Source organism: Rattus norvegicus, chromosome 14, assembly GCF_036323735.1.
Source record: "Rattus norvegicus strain BN/NHsdMcwi chromosome 14, GRCr8, whole genome shotgun sequence".
NCBI classification, from domain to species: Eukaryota; Metazoa; Chordata; class Mammalia; order Rodentia; family Muridae; genus Rattus; species Rattus norvegicus.
In genome coordinates, this window is record NC_086032.1 from 61,274,164 (window position 1) to 61,290,968 (window position 16,805).

Here is a 16,805-nt window from a genome sequence, read left to right on the forward strand (position 1 = left end):
ATTTCATAGTTCATAGCAAGTACCCAAAAAAACATGCTACTCGAAGGAGCCAAGCCTATCACTAAAGAATGAATGTGACTGGCTTGTTCTGCTCTGCCACTTGGACCCTTCTCCAGAAAGGCCTGAGATTCTCTGTAAGAGGCAGTGTGCGGCAAGAGGAAAGGTGGCAGTAAAGGGGGACTTGGGGATGCAAGAAGGACATGGTAGTAGGTTGGACACTTCCTGGTGACAAAGAGAAGACTAGAGATGACTTGGGTGCTATGCTTTGTTCATGGGGACATAAAGGTGACACTACAAGGGAACACCAACATATGCTGCAGAAGCATCGCCAGAAGTCCGGCTTCATTTCTGCATCACCACAGGTCTGGTTTCACACGCTCACTCATTCCCCCATATAGGCAAGTATGTTGATGATTATTTCTGCATAAACACTATATTTGGTTGAGAATGAATGTTCTACCTGCCTCATCTAAAAGTCGATCTCTCTGAAGGAACTTGCTTTTCTGTAAGGACCATGAAAATATATTAATGGATAATACTAATTCATGAATGACCCAACATACTTTTCTATAATTTCATCTTTTGTCTCTAAAGTGTAAAGTTTATAGCCACACACATATTTAATATATATGTATTAAATGTGTGTACACACAGACACAGACACAAACACAGAGTAATTTAAGAAATAAGACTGTTGGTGAATACCTTTGCAAATCCTATTTTGTCCTTTCTCATTTTATTTATCTATCAATACTTCACAATAACACACAAGCATATAGAACATTTATATAATGCCTCAGGAGTTGCTCTAAAGGCACTCCTAGGTTAATTTACTTTAGACTACCAACAACCTTAAGAGGCAGGATACCCTTTATAAAAATTCACCCTAAAGTCTAAGCCTTTTAGCTTAATATATTTTTGTTTTTATTTTATTAATTTGCCTTGTGTTTTTGTTTGTTTTTCAGTAGTCATTCAGTGGAAATGTTTGGCAGCTAGCTTTTCTCATGGCAACTTGGGGCCCTAGGCTCCTCCTACATTATAGTAGCTCCATCACTCTCCAAGGCCCCTGGATCTGACACACCCTTGACCAGCAGGTGGTAGAGAGAGAGAGTAAAGGATCACATTCCATTGAAAGAGAATCTGAGGACACAGCAGCCCTAACTGCAAGGAAAGCTGGGCTGGGAGGACCAGTGTGGTGGTGGTGTGTCAAGAATGTCGTAAGTGCCACATGCCAGTCTCTGCCAATGGCAGATTCTTAGTCTTCACACAGAGAAAAACCGAAGTGCAGAAGGATGAGAAAACTTGCCTGAAAGTTCGTCAGTGATGCAAAAGAGAGCTGGGACCTGGCCCAAGCTGTCAATCTCCATATGGGCCTTCTGTCGTTATAGCTAGGGTAAGAATTCAGCCAATCGTTTAAAGATGACAACTGCCCATCCAAATGAATGAGATGGAAACCCCAAACTCTTGTTCCAGTTTAATTTTTTGCTGCTCTTTTGCCAGTAGGCAGCCACCTGGGCCAGGGCTTGCCAACTCTCCCCACACTGACAGTGCCAGATAATTAAGAACCAGCTTCAGCAATCATGCATAGCACCAAGACATGTCCATGTCCCCTTAACTGGGAGCTAGCCTGACAGGTAGGTCGGGCTATGCAGAGGGAGGCTAGTTAGGAAGGGGGGGGCTGATGGCATGAAGGCTTTCTAAGTAGTCTTTTGCATGTTTAGTTTCTGTTTAGAAGTCACAATCAGAATGTCATAGACGGCTGCTTATTTTAGGCTCTTGTGGGGTCAGGGGAGGAGAACAGCCCAAGGCTCTCCTCTGGTGTGGAGAAATCACTGCAGGGAGGACGCTGTGGGCAAGATGAGGAGGTAAGACTATGTCAGCAGATACTCAAGATTCTTAAAACAAATATGTCTGATTGAAAAGGCAGGACCTGGCTGAGCATAGTGGTACATGCCTTTATTCCCAGAAGAGGTGGAGGCAGGTGAATCGCTGAGTTCAAGGCTAGCCTGGTCTACTGAGAGAGTTCTAGGACAGCCAGGGCTACACAGAGAAACCCTACTGAAGGGGGGGGGAGGAAGAGGAGGAGGGGGAGGAAGAAGAGGAGGAAGAGGAAGAAGAAGAAGAAAAAATAAGAAGGGCAGGTCCTCTCCCTTCAAAACGGACTCACTGGCCTAAACCTACAGAGTTCCCATTCTCTGCCGTGTGCCCACGCTCTGTGCACGGAGGCCATTGTGAACAGTGAGCACTTCATTCTAAGGTGCTTGCTTCTCAAAGGCAATCATCAGACTTAGACTCTGCAGCCTCCTACAGAAGGGACCTTCTGGGAGTGCTCTAGGTTCTTGTGCCAGCCTCCTTGCAGACACTGTCCCCAGAATCCTTGGCCCTAAGGAGCCTCCAAGCACCTGCAACTGTGCCCCCAGACCTACAGCCACACAGTACTCTGGAGCCGTGTGAGAGGGTGAGTCAGGACACAGGCGGATGTTCTTTTGATTCAAATTAGGTTTAAGGCTTTGCTTCCCTTGGTACCATCTAATCTTTAGAACTCGCTGGCACCAGGTGTGGTGGCAAATGCCTATAATCCTAGCACTTGGGAGGCTAAGGCATGAGGGTGGTCATGAGTTAGCCTTAGACCACATGGGGAAATCTAGGCTAGTCCGGGTCATGAGAGTAGACCTTTTCTTTAAAAAAATAAATAAATGAAATCAAAACAAAACAAAAACCTTCAACTATACTTACTTCCTGCCATCTAAGAGCTTCTGTCTGCTGCAGCCTTGTGGCAGCTCCCTGGGGATGGAAGGGAGCTCATGGCCAGGATCCGGCAGCTGTTGTGGACACAGGAAGTCATGGTTGCTTATAAAAGGTAAGGAGAACTATAAATAGTTAAAACCAGAACTTCCCAGTGCAAAGGAAGTCCGGATGTTGTCAAAGTCAGGCTGCGGAAGAAAGGGGCTCCTGGGAGCCTTCCTAGTTCCCTCAGAACCTTCCAGAAATCTCTGCGGATATCCAGGGAAACTCCTTGGCATGGTTACTGTTCAAATTCTGATTTGCCTGTCAAGCTCCATGACTCTGTAGCAGCCCCAAGTGACTCATAAGCTTCCAAAGCTCCAGGCACAGGTTCTGGGGCATCGCAAACCACCCTGTTCCTTCCTCCCCTTCCAACTCAGTCCGCTCTTTCTTTGAGCCTGGGTTGAATCCCAGGAATACTTGTAAGATTTTCTAGCCACCACTTATACAAATAAAAAGCTGTTCTCTTTGCTGAGGGCTTACCTGCCTGGTGTTCTACGGGCCTCACAGTCGATTAGGTCAACAAACATGCAAGGCAAGTAAGGTCATACCTATTTTAGAGGTGGACAAGTTGGTTTTGGAGCAGTATTTAAATCTTCTGATGTCACACCACTAAGGAATAAAAGACTAGCAAGTCTTAGCTAGACTCAAAGCCATTATCTTGTATTCGTACAACTTAGAAGTTCTCTACCCATCTGCCCACCATACCATCCACTCCGCGGACAATCCACTCATCCCTGTGCCCTGCTCCCATACTTATATGTAGCAAGATAGCATTTTCCATGCTCTAAAGTCCTGTGTCATTCAGAGTTTGTGGCCCTGCTTTGTCATCACAGTGTGGCGCTACTCCTGGAGTAGGCATTAGCCTTGAACTATCCTAGGAGCCCAAACCACGCATCGTCTGCAAAGCCTAGCTCTTCTCGTGCTTTGAGGAGATAAGACGAACACTTAAAACTGAAGGACAACTGAATACCCACTCTTTGGGTATAAATGTTCTTACAGTACATGGATAGTCATGCTCCTAGGGTCCAGAAGGCAATGCCACTGGCAACCAGGCCCAGGGAAGGCCATTCAAGAGTTATCAAGAAGTGATAAGTCCCTTGCCAGAGCCCTGAGCCGCTGACTTTCTGGACTCAAATGAAGCCCAGTTTAACTTTTAAAACTTAAAACTTTCAAGACTTCTGTCAAAAAACCCTGCCACATAAACATGAAAAGTTACCCTTGAGATTGCAATCACAGGAAATGTAGTGCTCTGCTTCCTAAGTAGACATAATTCGTTTTCTTCCCATCCTGCCGGCTGCCTGGTTGTAAAACAATGAGATCTCCGGCGCCTAGAACGCAAATCCAAAACAAGGGTAGGAGCATCCTAAGTGTTATCTTTAGAAAGCCCCCGGAGACCCCAGTACTGTGAGGCACTGACAGAGGAAGTGAGGAGAGCATGCGCAGTCTGCACCCAAGCCTGTGGCTGGCCCAATAGATTGGCAGTGGTACCAGAAGTCACGTGTGCACATGCGCACTCCAAGTCTGGTGCAGGAACGCTTTTGTCTCCACCATACCCCTGCCAGAGTCTAGACATTCTCTCTCTCTGGTGCTACCCACAATTCCTGTCTCTGTCTCTGTCTCTGTCTCTATCTCTGTCTCTGTCTCTGTCTCTCTCTCCTCTCTCCTCTCTCCTCTCTCCCCTCCCCCTCCCTCTTCCCCCTCCCCTCTTTCCCCCTTTCCCTTCCCCCTCCCCTCTCCCCACTAGAGCGAGAGAGAGGGTTAGGGTTAGGGTTATTAGGGTTAGGGTTAGGGGGCTGGGGGGTTAGGTTAGTGTTAAGGTTAGGGTTAGGGTTAGGTTAGCCTTAGAGTTAGGGTTAGGGAATTAGGGTTAGGGTTAGGGTTTAGTGTTAGTTTTAGGGTTATGGGGTTAGGGTTAGGGAGTTTGGGTTAGGTTTAGGGTTATGGTTAGGGTTAGGATTGGGGGTTACGGGGCTAGGGTTAGGGTTGGTGTTAGGCTAGGGTTGACTGAGGGTTAGGTTAGGGTTAGAGTTAGGGTTATGGTTAGGGTTAAGTTTGGGGTTAGGATTAGGGTTAGGGTTATGTTTAGGATTAGGATTAGGTTAGGTTAGGGTTAGGGTAAGGGTTAGAGTTAGGGTTAGTATTACGCTAGGGATGGCTGAAGGTTAGAGTTAGGGTTAGGGTTAGGGAGTTAGGGTTATGGTTAGGGTTAAGTTTAGGGTTAGGGTTATGACCTAGAGTAGTGTTCAGGAGCTCCGGGCTATTCTTCTAATTATCTTCAAGGTGGATGTTTATTCTGAGCAAGCTCGCCTGACTTTACATCTAGCCATTTTCGAGTCTCTAAAAACAATTCCCCAGTCTTTTCCAATGCAGAGGACTTCCTCTCCTCTCACAAACATGAACACAAACTTGTTATGCAAGATAGCTGGGAAGATCCCAGCACATGTTGGGGTCATCCTGTCTGCTGATCCCCTACTTATTGGAGCTTTGACACTGTATTTTCAGTCTCCACACTTTAGTTTAGAAAGCGTACGCACTTGATTTATCAGAGATGACAAGTGTCCCACAAAGGGAATAAATGAGGTTGACAGGTCTGCACGCCCCTGCTCTTTAAATGTGCTCCTCTGCCTTGGTGTGAGATGTGGTAAGCTGTTTGGCTCCTCCCTACCTACAGACATAAAACATTCCTCAGGGCTTCATTCTGAAACCAAAGGTTTTCCCTTGCGTGGCTCACTAGAAAGTGTTCCCCCTACCTCAATCCTGGTAGTGACTGACAGTGATCTGCATCTAGAATCAATCACTCCTCATGCCTTAATTAGATCTCCAAATAGAACATTGCATAGTGAGGTTCTCCGTTCAAAATACAAAGTGATAACATAAGCAGGCTTCATTCCTTCTTGCCTCCGTGCCAGTTTTCCACAGCCTGACCTGCAGTTGACATCAGTGGACCAAGACCTTTCTTCAAAGGCGGGTATATATTTTTATAACCTAGATGCACAAGATGATGACAGAGGATTATCTTTGGTCATTAAAGATGTTGGAACATTCTTGCCCAGGGATGGAAAAACTAGCCCTGTGGTGACTTCAGAGCCATGTGTGAGGCTGACATCTTTTATTGTCACGTGGCAGGGACTCTAACTGTAGGGTTAGAGGCACCTGTGAGTTTTAGGATGGCTATGTAAGAGCATAGTGGCCACGTGGCTCACACGTTCTACCGTCAGCTCCGTTTGCACATCACTTGGCGATAAACATGAACTCTCCTTCCTCAGGGCAAGCTAGCTCTCAGGACGTGCTTCGTTGACCTTTCTTGGTTGTTTTATGAGAAAAATAACCCAAAACCTCTATGGTATTCTTAATCCACACTTTTTTTCTTCCAGAATATAGGTAAATACATGTTCAGTTATTAGAAACACTGGCACAGCCACCAGGCACCAGTGTCAAAAGAAATTTAGCTTTGCCACGAAGCTTTTGGTTTTAGCTTTTCCTCTTACACTAATGGGCCAGTGAAAGAGATCGAAGAGATGGATTTAAAACTGTGCCTGTCCATGACGGGAGAGAACTCTGGCTTTGATGTCTGACTGTTCATTTGTCACAGGTGCACCTAGTTCCTGAGGCAGAGGCCTGCCTGTGTAGCTGGATGTCTCAGGCCAGCGCCACCTCTGGCCACAAGTGAAACCCCGGCACTGTTGGCAATCTCGAGGCAGTTGTGAATGGTCTCTGGGTCCTGCTCTGCCCTTGGCAGAGTTGCATTGGTAAAGCTCTTTATACCTTTTGTGAGCGCTCTACATCTGCGCGGTGGCACTGCCAGTTTGGGAACCTAAATAAAATTTGGGGAATCACAGCAGCAAGGCCATTAATTTTCACATCTACATACATATTAACCTTATAGGCACGAGCAGAAAAAAATGGCACAATGAAATAATTAAAGGAGCAGTTTTCTTTGAGTGAGGGGATAGGGTTTATTTTTCTTCTTCACAGTTCCTGGTGTTTTCTAAAAATTTTTTTAAAGATTTCTATTTTTATAACAGATAAATTGAGTGAAAATGGTCTCCACTTCAAGGTTAACGCTCAAGTAATTTTGGATCTTTTTGTTAGATTTAATCCTGAATTACAAACTTAAAACAAAAGCATTTAAAACCTCTCTTAAAAAAGAAAGAAAACAAACATAAGATGTACCCCCCCACACCCAGTTCCAAGCCTAAGTGCATGAAGCTGAGTTTCGATTTTAGAGAGTTTTAATCTAATCTTTGAAACTATTTGGATGAAAGTCAGCACTGGAAAACATATTTCTGCCTTAAAAAAAAATAAATCCTTATCCTCAGGACTCAGAGGCTAAGCTGAATTACCCAGACCCAGAAACATTTTTAAAAGTTAATTAAAAACGCATTAAGCACGGCATTGTATGCACGGATGTGGTCGTCTGCTATCTTGAGATTTTTTGCCCTAGGGGTAAGTTTTGAGCTTGTGATTCTCTTCAACCCCTTAAGTAGCTGTAGTTTCCAGACCTGTGACACCTGACCTGGTGAGACAAATTTTGAAATGCCTGACACTCGCGAAACCCCCTGAAGATGAGGCTGTACCTGTCCCGGATTAGAGCCAAGGAAACCTACGAACTGGGTTGCATCACTCTCCGGTCCCAAGGCCATAATCAGCTGAGTTTAATTCCCACTTTGTGGACTTTGCCCCCTTGCCTCTGGTGGGTCCTCATTCAATCTCACCTAAAGGGGGCAAAAGAATGACCTCAGTAAAGTCGCGGCCTTCTAATATGAGCCTCTACCAGAATCGTGGACAGCTTGTTAAACGCAGCCTGTGCGATCCTCTACCAGACTTTCTGACTCAGCAGCCGGGGTTTCCAGGTGACGCTGATGTGGTTTCCTGGACCCACACTGAGAAACAGCGCGTGAGAGCAAGGATCTTAGCCGTGGGACATATAAGGCCGTTGGTTTAAGGCCTGGATCCTAGAGGTTTCAGATAAGTTCACTTAATTAATCGGATGCATAAAGCTGCAGGGACTCTTTGGCCTTGCTGCAGCAGGGTCATAGACAGCTTGTCTGTCCCCAGTGGGTTTCTTAATCTTCAGGGACTTCCCTCCAAAGCAGCTTGTCCTCTATTGACTAATTAGTTTACCCCTAAAGTGAGTTTTCATTAGGCTAATTACTTACTTATGCCAGGACATTTCTGTTATTTCATCTTCAAGACCCAACAATTAAATAGCAGCCACAAGGGAGGTGAAAGTAGGTGGGGATGGGGTGGGAGTAGGGGGTGGGAGGTGGGGCAGGCGGAGGAGGAAGAACACAAACCTGTTTTGATCAGTCCCAGGCAACCAGAGACCTCTCCCCAGAGACTGACTGGTCAGCTTGTGGGCACTTGATCATTTGCTGACTAGAGTAGTCTCAGGGAAGTTGTTGAAACACCTCCTTTGGGAAATGAAGCCTTCCTCAGTGTCCTTTAGAGAATTATTAGGATTAATTCCTTACATTCTCTGTAGAGAAGCCTTTGGGCTGTGTGAAAATTTCCAGGTCTTGAGGCGCCTATAATTTGAAGCTTGGAGCAAGCTAGAGTCTGTAGGGTATGTTTATTAGGCACAGAAACTTTGGAGCATAAACGGGTTATAGTCTATGTTTGAGCAAGTCATTTACCATATACCAAATAAACAGTGCATTAAAAATGCCAGAGAAGAATATGGGATCAGTCCATGGTTCAAAGGGGTCCCCTACTTGGCTGCCTTCCCATTGGACAGTTTCAGCTCTCAGCTTTTCTTTCTGGTAATCCTAGAAGAAACAGATTGGTTTTCTCTGTGATAGAGGTTATCTTTGACCCTGTGGAATTCTGGGTAGGTGTCCCACAATCTCAGGTGCAGTCAGCTAAAGTGAGGTGGAATGGGGGTGCCAAGTCCAAGGTACACAGAACAGGGCTGACCCAGTCTTTGCTTCAGAAACAAGCATCTCTATTCTACCCCACAGGCCAGGGGAGGTGACGAGGAGCTCTTGGCTATCTCTGAACCTGACACAGACCTGCCTCATTTGCGGTAAGTCCCTCACAACTTGCTGATGGTAGCTGCTCAGGTCTTACCAGAGAGAAAAGAATGTAAATTATAAGCTGGAGTGAGAGTAGAGCATGTTAAATCCTGTCACACTGCAGTCGCCAGACCAAATGCTGCTTGTCATGATGGAGTCTGGGTGCAAAGCTGATCAAGTTCTGTCACGCTGCTTCTCTTAGGCATTCGTCACCATGGCCCCTTTCGTCTCCTGGCTTAAGTTCCTAAGTTTTATGGCTAAAACTGAAGTTTTAATTTAGTCCAAATTTAACTAAGTAACCAGAGTACCACGGAAGCCCAGAGAGGGGAAGCCAGGAGAAGCAGGACAAGGATAGGGAGGGAAAGAAACCATAGATGGACGGTGAGGGCACTGGAAAAGGGAGCTGTGCTTGCAGTAGCTGTTGCCCTGGGGCGCCAGGGAGTGGCTGGATACTGGATCCCTGAAGGCCTCTCAGGAACCTGCAACACTCCTCCATTATTTTAGCTCAGAGTTAATACACAGTGTTGAAGGAAGCCCGGCACAGCAGCATTTCACTTTAGAAGCACCTTCCTCCAGCAGCCAGCAAACACCCCTGCCTCTGGGGGACTTGTTATCCAGGCCAAATCTTGGGTTCTAAGGAACCAGCACTAGGAGGGAGCAAGGCCCTTACACAGGGGCTGGTGAACTTGTCTGTACTTGGGAACACTTGAAGCCGCTCCCAGACGCTCTGAGGTAATTGGTAGAGGTTCTGGTCTGGCAACTGGGATTTTATATACTTTCAGGGGAATCTAATATGAAGTAGAGTGAGAACCACAGTGTGAGCTACCTTGTCCTGTTAGCACCTCCTCGCAGGCAGAGAGTTTGTTGGCGTTGTGGACTCACTTGGCACTCTGTGTTTCTTTGTGTCCCCAGGTAATGCCAGGGCCACTGGTCCATGGAGAAGGAAGGCATCAGGCATGAAAGCAACTGTGTGGGGGAACACGAGCTGTAAGCATGGGGGATTCTGTGCCAAACTTGGACAAAGTGGAAAGGTCGCGGAGCCAAGATTCGGGGATTCAAAGTTCGGTAGAGCTGTGTTCTGTCCTACTCTTACTAGTGGCGGGACCTCGAAGGATTTAAGTAATCTTTCAGATTACTATCCGATCTCCCAGTTTACAAAAAAAGGTATGTAGAGCATGGTCACGCATGACTGTATTCCCAGTGTTAGGACCAATGTTGGGGTTTAAATCTCAGCCTGCGCCGGGACATAGCACACCAAGCCAACATGGTTCCATGTGGAAAGGTTTAATTTGAGAAGAAGAGTAGAAGCAGGGAGGAAAAGGGGCGGGGGGGATGGGGAAAGAAGGGACTGGGAAGAGCAGAGAGCAAGAGGGAGGAGGGGGCAAGCCGTTCGCTTTATAGTCAGGCACAGCTGGCTGTTGTCAGGCATCTGTGGGGCAGAGCATACTTGGCTGTGGAGGTAGCTTAGACATAATACCAACACCCAGCACTTGGGAAGGTAAGCTGGAGCAATGCAAGCTCTAGGCAGCAAACTCTGCCTTCTTAACCTCCAAAGGAAAGGATGATGATGACATAAAGTGACTCAGCTATGAGCTATGGCAGAGGAAAACCAATATCACCAAAGAGAATAAATGATGAAAATAAAATATCATTCAAGAAGAGTTCCTTGAACTTTAAAAAGGGGGTTAAGATTATATATTGAAAGGGACCACTGTGAAACTCAGGATATGAACACAACCAACCAACACCAAGACATTCTTGTTTATTACTTAGTTTTAAGAAAGAAAACACACATCTCAGGATGGCTATACAAAAACGATAAGTGGCTTCTAAAGGAAACAAAGAGTAGGGCAAGAGGAAAATAAAAGCAACACCTTTAAGATTCTCAAGGAAAATACAACCAGGAATTTTATACCCAACTAAACTTATTTCCGAGTAGACAAGATTCATTAAGCTGCTGTGTTCAACATGTAGACCATAGAGAGGACTGCTCTTATACAGCCCTCTGAAGGACTCCACTAGAAAACAAGGGTCATACAACCTGAATGACTATGCAAGCCACCAGCAAGTATGGATGGTGGATGGGTCATGTAAAGCAAGACTAAGGAATGAATGCACACATGTGCATGTCCTGACAATGGAGGTGTGCTACAGGTTTAAGTAGTCATGCTAGAACAGGGGAGCATGTTAAAACTTTAGTACTGCCTAGCAGCTATTAAATGTGGGTTGCAGGAAGAAGCAAATAAATGAGCATAAATACTTTATCCATTATCCCTGAGATTTGTAGGGGTAAGGGTGGGAGAAGAGATACAAATAAGTGAAAAAAGTTTGTATTGGAATCCAGAGTTACTAGCAAGTACCTGGAAATACCTGGTAACAACAACCAATCTTGTTACAATGAATAGCACTGACAGATACAATTACTTTTTGGGTAATTGACTTATTTCTGGTTTAGGGAAGAAAATGTACAAGATGAACTGGGACATCTTGTCATGCCAGACATAAGCACACTTTGAGTGATGAGCAAGCAATGTCAAAAGGGTTCCGCAGGATCCATGGAGAGGCTGCAATTGACCAAATATTGACTATTTGAGATCCATCGGGACAAAAGCTGCAATGTCTTGAATTTTTTAAATAATTCATAATTGTGTTCAAATTAATGATTTCATTATGATTTTTAAAATCATCACTTAAGGATGATAGGCAGTTCATTACCTTGATAATCAATAAATAAAGAGAAAGGAGCAAGTATATTCTAACAGTCCTATAATATATTCTCATGCTAGTCAATCTGTGTTATTATGACAGAATACATAGGACCCACAAGTTATAAAGAAAAAATTATTGGCTCACATTTCTGGAGGCTAGGAAGTCCAAAAGAAAGGTAACAATATCTGCATGGAAAGGGGCTTCTCATTGTTTCATCAGATGTGGAAGGAGTGGGCCCACCTGCCAGGGTGGAGCTCTCATGGCTTAATCAGGCATTAAAAGCCCACCCCCCCCAAGGCAAGCTGTTAACATTGGTACCATGAATTTTGGAAAGAACATATTCCAGACCACAGCATCAGAGTGACAATCTATTGTCACTCTGACAATCAAGACAATGTACTGATCTGTCACATTAATGCATTAAAACAGAGAAACCATGTATTTATATCAGTACATACAGAAAAGGTATTTTTACAAAATTCAACATTGACTTCTAGTTAAAATTAAACTCAGTAAAATTAAAAGTAATTTCTTGAATATGACAAAAGGTATTTATAAAAAATTGGCTGCTTAAACGGTAATCTTAGTATTCCGGAAGTTGGTGCAGGGGGATAATGAGTTTAAGGCCAGTCTCTATTTAAGAAGTTTCAGCCCATTCTGAAATGCATGGTGACAAAACTCACATCATTACCCCCAGTAAAAATCTGGCTTTCCACACAATTTTATCAAACAGAGAGTGCCTCTGTCTTTAGATACGGAGAACACAGGATGTTTACTCAACTTCTCAACACGTTATTGGAAGTTTCGCCAATGTAAAAACACTAAGAAAAAGAAAGGCCATTCATATTGCAAGTAAGGAAATAAATCTGTCTTTATTCACAGACCACATTGCTACTTAGATATGAAATGTTGTACAGTCTACCACAAAGCTGCCAAAACAAATAAATGGCCCTACCAACATTGAGGATAGAAGATCAATATACAAAAATCAATTGTTTTTATATATCAGAAATCAGTCAGAGACCAGGATTAAACAGCAGCATTTAAAAAATGTGAATTAGGCTTGGGATGTGGCTTAATGGCAGAGCATAGGCCTACCATGTGGAAGCCCCTGACTCAACTCCTTGTATGCGAATCTCAGCTGAGCTGGTGGCACAGGTCTTTAGTCCTAGCTTGGTGAGAGGTTGGGACAGGTGGAACAATTGTGCTCAGGAGTTCTGGACCCGTCTGGGCAACATGGTAAGGCTCTCGAGAAGAAATGTCTGACAAAGTCTGTGCAAGTCTTGTATCCTGACAACAAATGAAGAGACAGACTGTGACAACATTCCTGGGTGAAATTTAAAAGGGCCATGTGATTGATGCAGGACTGTTTCATTGTCAGTTTTACTCAAACTGATCAAAGGATTCAATTCGAAATCTTAATCAAAATCCCAGAAGTCTTTTCTTTTTGAGAAGTTGATATGTGATTCTGTAATTCATAATGTCAAGAGTCAAAATCACCTGCTACCAGAGTGGCTAGTTGGTTAAGGCAAGAAGCCTGGGTGAAAGTGTCAGATATGGCGTTAGTTCTTGACTAGGGCCTCAAAAGAAGAGAGTAAGGCTGCCCGACCTCCAGCCGGCTCATTCCCCACAAGAAACAGTTTGGGCATAAGTCAGGTAGCTCAGAACCAGTGAGGAGAATAGGATACAGAACAGACCTGGGGACCTGGAGAAGAGAGTAAGGGCCGTGAGAACCTGCTGGGCACTGAGTTCTCTGTTCTTTCTCAGGGAAAGAAGATAGAGGTGCTGAGGAAGGCCTCAAATGCAGGCCCCTGGGTTGGGAACAAAAGGCCCATGATTACAGACAAGGCACCATCCAGCTCGGGCACCTCTTCTGTGTAGGAATGTCAGCTTCAGCTTTTTCCCTTGAGACCTGTCATGTAGAGACTTTGCGATAGTCTGTGGTAGGTCATAAAAGTTACACTTAAGGGCCTGGTAGCCTGTTTGCATTGCAAAGAAGGTAGCCTGTGTCTGAGTAAGTCTGGCTCCTGGCCACACCACACATTCCCAGAGAATCCAGAAGCAAAGCAACGTGAGGCAATAGCAAAGTCAGAAGGCTGGCCCTGCCTGCCATCAGATGTGTAGTCATGAAGTTCTTCATGTGTCCACGAGTATAGCATCTCTGTTGTTTCAAATACTAGTGATTTTGTGCCCCTGTTGGCTCATATAGAGGTTTATTAATTATATTGGCCTTACTGAAGAGTCATCTGTCTTAGTCAGGGTTTCTATTCCTGCCCAAACATCATGACCAAGAAGCAAGTTGGGGAGGAAAAGGTTTATTCAGCTTACACATTTCACATTGCTGTTCAACATCAAAAGAAGTCAGGACTGAAACTCACACAGGTCAGGAAGCAGGAGCCGATGCAGAGGCCATGGAGGGATGTTACTTATTGGCTTGCTTCCCCTGGCTTGCTCAGTTTGCTCTCTTATAAAACCCAAGCCCACCAGCCCAGCAATGGCACCACCCACAATGGCCTGGGTCCTCCTCCCTTGATCACTAGTTGAGAAAATGCCTTACAGCTGGATCTCATGAAGGCATTTCCTTCTCTGTGATAACTCCAGCTTGTGTCAAGTTGACACACAGAACCAGCCAGTACCATGAAGCCAGGAACACCATCTTTTCATTTTTATATTTTCTGGTTTGTCTATGTCATACATTTTGGCTGTGATCTTTATTATTTCCTTTGTCCTACTTAATCTTGGTTTATTTTTTTCTGTTTATTTTTCATACATTTCATTTAAAATACATAAAAAACACTGAACACAAAACTGACCCTGTTAACAAAATCTTCAGTGTACAATGAAGCACTGTTTACTACCAGCACACGCTGGTACAGCAGATCTCCAGAACCCGTTTATCTTGAATAGCTGAAATGTTATCCCCCCCATGTGTATAGCTCCTATCTCACTGCCCTGCCCTCTGCCTCTGTTTTGACTGTTTCACACACACTGTTTATGTATATATAAGCTTTGCAGCTAGCTCAGTTCACTTAGCATAATGTTCCTAAGTTTTTACACTGTGCAGGATTTCCTTCTTTTATGTGGTACGCTTACACCATGTTTTCTTTATTTATTCACCAACTGGCTAAGTGTGTTGTTTCCATGTCTTGGCTATTACAATTAATGCTATAACAAACAGGGACCCAAACAAATCTTTGAGATTGTAGTTTTAATGTTTCTGCATAAATATGAGAGATTGTTGGATATTATTATATTTCTATTTTTAACTTTTTTGAGAAAGCCTCATATTGTTTTCCACTGTAGTGGCACAATTTTATGTTCTTATGAACTGTGCATAAGAGTTCCAGTCTTGGGGCTAGGGAGATGGCTAAGTGGTTAGAGCACTGGCTGTTCTTTCAGAGGTCCTGGGTTCAATTCCCAACACCCACATGGCAGCTCATAACTGTAACTCTAGTTCCAGGGTAATCCAATACCCTCACACAGATATACACACAGGCAAATCAGCAACGCACATAAAATTAAAAATAATAATAAGAGTTCCAATCTCTGCATATTTTTACCAACATACACACACACTCCAGGTTGTTTAAAGTTCACATTTTACTGATGATCTCTTCTGTTTCATTTTGGGTTGCTTCTGTTGTGAGTGTCCTCAGGATTGACTCCAGTGTTTTCTTTTTTTTATTATTATTCTTTTTTTTCATCTTTATTAACTTGGGTATTTCTTATTTACATTTCTATTGGACTCCAGTGTTTTCTTCCAAGAGGCCTATGTGGAATGATGTCATCACACAGGCAGGTACAAGATAGAAAGAGACCTGTCATTGGATGAGAAGGAAGGATGGGCGGGAGAAAAGTTTGAGGGAAGAGGAGGAGACTGGAACGGAAGGGACTGGAGGCTGGAGGAGACTGAAAGAGAAGCCGCCCAAGAAAACATGGAGGCTGACGTTAAGATTCCACTCTGTGTAGTTACAGGTTGTTATGAATGTTCTTAAGGGATGGATGTGTACAGGGCTTTGCATGTTTAGGTGGGCAATTATAATATATCTTATCAATTGGGTCAAAGGTTATTGTGTTGTGTGTTCTTTCTTGTGGAGTTTGGGAATTGTGTGGTGGCAGAGACACTGGGCCACCATAGAGTTGGGATGCTTGTTTCTGGCAAGACATCTAGCAGATATCTTGGGGCACAGCAGTGCCAGATCTAGTGGGGGTAAAAGAAAGCCTTTTTATAATTTTACAACAGGCCTAACCTGCCTTTGAAGCATCCCCTTACTCTGCATGCTAGATGTTGTGTTTTCTCTAGAACACTGTCTTGGAACTTTACAACAAATCATCCCTGGAGCTGGAGGCTGCCTCAGCAGTTAAGAGCACTTGTTGCTCTTGCAGAGGACTGAGTTTGATCCCCAGCATTCACATGGTGCCTCACAACCACATGAAACTCCACTCCCAGCCCTCACTCCAAAGGTACCTGCATGCATAGGATGCATACATATGTATATATACCGTCAGGCATATATGCACAGTTAAATGAACAATGTCTCCCAAAACTCCACTTCTGCAACCAGCTTCTTCTCTACCTTCTTGCCCATTCTATTATCAGTGTCAACTTCAGTTGATTAATTTTGTTCTAATTGAGACAAATATTTTAGACAAAGTGCCTAGTACTGAAAAATCTTACCTTATTGGGTGCTGGGTATGTTTGTATTCTTATAATCTTGAATTTTGTTTCTAGGATAAATTACCTGGGAATCATTTAATCCTCTTGAGTCTTTTAAATATTTGCAGGAAATGATCAGAATAGCACTTAGTCTAGAATTAATGTTCTCCCTTGATGGGGCAAACCCCTTCTGAGCATACTACCTAATGCTCCAGGTCTTAGGATTTTTTTTCACTCTGCCTGGTGAGGACAGGCTCTATTCTGAGTCCTGTGTGAGCATCAAGGCTTGTTCCCTTTACTCTGTTTGAGTAGCTCTTTTTGGACTCTGAGTAGTTTTTTCTTACATGAAGGAAGCTCTCAGCTGCACAGTTGAAGGATCTATTGGATGCTTAGTTTTCTCTCCTGGTGCATTTTTCTCTTTCCTAGTCCCTCTGTCCTTTCTTCAGACTCCGGTTGCTCTGTCCTTCCTGTACCCCTAGTTTTCTCTAACTCAGGAGATCACTGACTTTTTCTGGAGCCTCCTTCTTAGATTGCACACTGGAATCTTTCTACAGGCAGTGAGTTGGGGGCTCACAGCTCTTAATGTTTAGTTTGAAATTGAGAACAGTTTCTCTTGCTAAATTGATTTCTGCCATATC